The 5,640-nt window shown below is 44.6% G+C and overlaps 1 non-coding gene across 1 annotated transcript; it reads left to right on the top strand.

Annotated features, from left to right (window-relative positions):
- Positions 1-1,878: 1,878 nt before the first annotated feature.
- Positions 1,879-2,008, top strand: LOC116079443. Its single transcript, XR_004113994.1, has one exon. It is a non-coding gene; the product is annotated as a small nucleolar RNA SNORA17 (small nucleolar RNA).
- Positions 2,009-5,640: the final 3,632 nt, after the last annotated feature.

Here is a 5,640-nt window from a genome sequence, read left to right as displayed (position 1 = left end):
CAAAAAGCACCTAAAGAAACGTTCAACATAGTCATCAGGGAAATGCAAATCAAAACAACCCTGAGATTCCACCTCACACAAGTCAGAATGGCTAAAATCAAAAACTCAGCAGATGCTGGCAAGGATGTGGAGAAAGAGGAACACTCCTCCACTGCTGGTGGGATTGTAAGCTCTGGAAATCAGTTTGGCAGTTCCTCAGAAAATTGGACATAGTACTACCTGAGGACCCAGCTATACCACTCCCGGGCATATACCCAGAAGATGCTCCAACATGTAATAAGGACACGTGCTCCACTATGTTCATAGCAGCCATATTTGATCTTTTAAATCTCAGGTCACACTCCATCGCTAAGAGAAGCCAGGGCAAGAACTCAAGGTCGGAACCTGGAAGCAGGAACTGATGCAGAGGCTGTGGAGGAATGCTGATTACTGGCTTGCCTGTCATGGTCTTAGCTTGCTCAGCTTGTTTTCTTAAAGAACCCAGGACCACAATTCATGGTGGCACTGCTGACAGTGAGCTGGGTCCTCCTCCATCAACCAAAAATTAAGAAAATGCATCACAAGCTTGCCCACAGTCCAATGCAGTGGAAGAATTTTCTCAACTGAGTTCCTCTTTCCAGATGACTCTAGCTTGTGTCAAGCTGACAAAGCAACATCAACAAAATTCTAAAGGCAAAAGAAAACAACAATTACAAAAAACCAACTAGGATATGCATGAGAACCTACCTGGAAAAAGTTTGATTACTTTATTTGAACTGGAGAAATAGAGAAGATATTTGAGGAAATGGTCTGGGTACAGACAACAGAAGAGGTTTCAATACATTCAGAAGAATCTTCATTTCTGACAGTCTGTCTCTGTCTCTCGCTGTCTCTTTGTCTGTCCGTCTCTATCTCTCTGTCTCTGTCTCTCTCTCCCCACCCCTGGCACACAATAAAATTAGTACTCAACAACAAAGAGATGGTTTAAGCTTTAGCTTGGAAACTAAGAAGTGTACTTCTAAATTACCCATGGGTCAGAGAAAAAAAGTCACAACAGAAGTGAACAAAAATGTGTGTAGAAAATTATGAAAGCATCGCACACCAGGCTTGTCTGGTGCTGTCTCCTTCCATCCTGATGGAGTAATTTATAGTCCAGAATGGAGTTATTAGGGAATTAAAACAGCTGCATCTAACCCACAGCCCAAGCAATCAACTCAACAATCTTAAAGAGAAAAGGAAACTAGGAAGAATAAAATAATAAAGATAATGAGGACAACAAGCACAGAATGAAACAAATAGCAGCAAATAAAACATGAAAGAAACACAGCAACAAAAGCAGGAGTGAGTTGCTTCCAAGGCTGTGTTTTAACAAACCTCTGTAAGATGGTCCAGAAGAGGAGCTGAAAGATATGATTGAACCATATGCAGAAGAAGAAAGCCTGTAGGGAGACCGGATACGTCCCAGATGCTATAAATGCCACATTCTAATCTGTCTGCAGACCTGGAGACTGTCTCTTAGATTCTATTTGGACTCCCCCAGCTCCTGGCACAAGACTCCTGGTACGTACCATGGAGATGGGAAGAGGTTGCAGAACTGACTTCACAGTCTGGACAAGAGCAGTCATTTTGCTCTCGGGACTTCTTGCTCAATCGCGAGAAAAGGGATTCAACCAAGTAGAATTTGTTTCCATCCACAAAGCCAGAGAGTATAATTAGAAACAGCGAGACCAGAAATCAGGGAGAAACAATGGTCAGATTGCAAAGCAAGAGATCAGTCAATAAAGAAGGTGGAGATGGGAAGTCATTGGTGGGGGACAATATCTGCCAAGGTAAAAGGTCAGTATAAGTCCCATTGATCACCTTTATGACTGTGCGGCTCCCAGTAAATTATTTAACAGTCCTGTCCCTAGAGGCATTGCGGGTGTGACTGCTGTATCACGTGTGTCAGTAGGTGGCAGAGAGGAGAGAGGCTATGCCTATACTCAGTGTTATGACCTACAAACATCTGAATGAATAATAGCCTAACATTCCCCCAAAGACAACCACCAGTCTGATGCCAGGGGTCCCGGACAGGGAGCTAGCCTGAGGTGACCACCAGTCAGGTGCCAAGTAGGCCCAGATGGGCTCCCAGGCTGGGGAGTTAGCTGGGAACTAGAACTCTACCTGGGACTGTAGGTCCTGGGCAAGAGTGGGCCTGAGATAAATGGTCCTGGCAGGGGGACATTCAGGCAAGCTGGGCAAGGATGGAGCCAGAGATGACCACCAGCCTGGCGCCATGGGGCCTGGACAGGGAGCTAAGCTGAGATGACCACCTAGAACCATAATGCATGAGCAGGGCATAGCATTACTGAGACCAGTCCTGAGACAACCCCAGACTCAGAGATCCCAGGTACCACTAAGAGGAACAAGTAGGTGGTAGAGAAATGGAATAGAAAGAGAAACAGAAGGGTGTGGGCACAGTGAAGAGTGGCAGGACTAGAGACTTGAGGGTAGTTGAGGAGCAGCCTGATGTGAGTAGCCTGTAATGCCATCTGGGATCGTGGTGCGGTCCTGGTCTGTATTAGGGGCCATGCCAAGGTCTGTGGTGCTGCAGCAGCAAGGATCTGTTACCACCAAAGGCCAGTCAGACATCCCTGGTCTGGTCTTCCATTCTGGGACATGTTGATGTCTAAAAGCTGTGCAGAACAGGCCCCACCCCTCACCTGAGCATCATGGGAAAGCTGGCCCTGGCCATAATATCCCAACAATATGGCTGCCTAAACAAGTTAACCCTGAAATCATATACATATGAGTAGCACTAAATGGACTGGGTAGGATGTGTGTGTGTGTGTGTGTGTGTGTGTGTAACCATGAGAAAGAGGCCACATTTCCAGAAGGAACAAGAGAAGGTATATGGAAGGTGTTGAAGGGAGGAAAGAAAAGGGAGGGAAATGATATAATTAAATTTTAGTTAAAAGCACAGAATAATTTTTAAAAGATGTTTCCTTGTGAACAGGGCATGTGTTAGGATTAATGAGGGAGGACAGAAGAGTGCCAGGGTAATGACACGTTTGTTTGGCCCTCATTTTCTGACATGTCATCCGTCTTACCATTACCCAAATCCCTATTTATTTTAGATTTGCATCCTTTTGAGGGGACTCTCATCCTTTCTCAATTTCCCCTGCTGTGACACTAGCACCACGTGCATGTCTGTCTGTGTCTATACAGCGCTCGCGTGCATCTATCTATATGTTTAAATCCTGCAAGCCATTAAATGCAGAACAGTGGCTCAGCACCAATTCACTCCAAGGCCGTGTTCATTAGCATCTGTCTACCATGTTTATCAGCATCCATCTATTCTCTAAACAAGAATCTAGTGGAAGAATATTTACCTAATGTGGCTAATTAGGAAGGATCTTTCTGTGCTTGGATAGCTGGTGGGAATGAAGCGTATCTGTATCCTCCAACCACCAGCACTGGGGAGCTGGCTGGCCTTGGCTGCTTTAAAAGCTTCAAAGGACACAGCTGCTGAGTGTAATTTCTCTGTAACTCTGCTTCCTGCACAAACAGCCCCCTTGGAAGACTCAGAGACCTCCAGCTCTGATAAGTCTTAATAAAATGTGGTACAGAAAGTCAATACCCTGTTGAGTGAGGCCCCTCTTCTTCTTTTTGTTAAAATAACGTCTTTTAAAAGGAAACAAGTCAACTCTTTAAAAGCCAGGTAGATATGTCACCATTTCTGCACTGATTGCCCCGCACAGCTTTGTTTCCATCCAGGTGGACTCACGGGACACCTGAAGCTCTTCTGAACCAACCCCTCTGCCCCAGGACAGGCCTCTGCCCTTCTTTGACAATGGTAGGACTGAATGAGTTGACTTTGCAATGGTTCAGGGACACTTGATAAGAGGCAGGTTCAATGCCAGGCATGCATAAATCCACTGGATGGTAAGTTATGCTCTTAGTCCTCAGAGGGCAGGAAAAGGTAAGTGAACAGGATGTCAGGAGAATATGATGTGTGTTCCGATTGGTGGATGTGTGTGGAGCTTTAAAGGTGGAGGACCTATATCCATGAAGTAAACTTAGGGAAGAATCAACAGGTCAAGAGATGTTTGAACTGCGTCTAGAAGGAGGAGTGAAGTTCTTCTGATGAGCAAGATAGAGAGAACATGCCTGCAAAAGGGACACTGTGATAAAAGTCAGGTTCTAAGGACCCTCGCACACTTGAGAAACTTCTGGGGGGCGAGGAACACAGAACAAGCACCCCTGCTTGGCAAAGAGTAAACATGCAAAGCCTGCTCTCTGGCAGAATGGCTGGCTTGTCACCAGAGCTACTAATTGGCAGACTTTTTGGTAGAATATGCTGATGGAAAGCATTCTTACAAGTGTGGATATCTTCGGAAAACCATCATCTTCTCCACCCCCATCACCACAATCTTCACTTTCTACACCATCATCCTCATTACCCTTATCTGTCCCTTTATCATATCCCAGTCAAGACCATCACCATCACTACCATCACTCTGTCATGACCATTACCACCATCTCCTGTCTCCACAATCTCCCATTGCAGTTATCACCACTCTCACTACCAACTCTCCCATCAGGATCATCTCTCCATCAGAACCATTTCCTTACGTTAGAACCATCTCTCCATCACCACTATTACCTATCTTTACCACCCGATAGGAATCTATTTCTTCTGAATAGAAAACATTTTCTCCTAGAAGGAGGCTTTTTAGACCCAGGCAATGAACAAAACTCACAAGGGTCCTCCCAAAGATTATGAAAGCAGTAACATTTGCTGCAAATAAAAGATGCTCTAAATGGCCTAGCTGCCTGTACCTTGTACAGGGAACTCAGGGATTCAGTCTTTATGAGTTGTCATCCATGCTAGAGTAGATATTTACTGATGCAGCTGCTTTGAGTCACTCATGCTCTTATGTAAACCCTCACTCATACTTCTGTAAATAAAACCAACAAACTTGCCACGTCACTAAGTTAGATTTGAGTGAAATTGTTTCTGTGATCTGTCATGAGTGCCTTGAGCAAACAGACAGTTGTTCATATCTCTCCAAGAAGAGTCCCACATCTCCACCACCATCTACTGTATCATCATCTTTACCATCTTCATCAGCACCATCATCACCATTATCTCCTGGGCATGTAGGTCCACAGCTCTTCTCTTGCTGCCTCATCAAGGGAGAAAGGTCTCACTAGGTATGAAGTGAGGTTAAATGCTTAAGTGTAAGTACCTTGGTCTCTTTGACCACAGTTTCTTTGCTGTCTAGCCTGACTGTGGCTGAAAGTTATTTTTCCCCTCTTCTCTTTGTAATGTCCTCACCTGGATTGCCTTACAACCTGCAATTGTGTTAAAAAGCCAGGTTTTATTCAAAATTTCAAGTCTATCTTTCTACCAAGTCTCATGGGGGGGTGAAGCCACTTTTTATATGTTTCCCATTTATTTCTCAATTTCTTCAGAGCCCAGAGGAGTGTATACATTACATACCACATGAAATTTCTATAAATTTTCTGGAACTGTCAACCACTGTGTTTATTGCTCACGGGTCACTTGCAGCCACCCAAGGACTCTACTAACTTTGGCTGGACTCCTTATTATGACTAAAAGCTGGCTGTGATGAGCCCACTACACCAGAAATATAGGCAGACACAATTGTGTCTTTT

This window comes from Mastomys coucha, unplaced genomic scaffold, assembly GCF_008632895.1.
Source record: "Mastomys coucha isolate ucsf_1 unplaced genomic scaffold, UCSF_Mcou_1 pScaffold5, whole genome shotgun sequence".
NCBI classification, from domain to species: Eukaryota; Metazoa; Chordata; class Mammalia; order Rodentia; family Muridae; genus Mastomys; species Mastomys coucha.
This window is presented reverse-complemented; position numbering and strand designations above follow the sequence as displayed.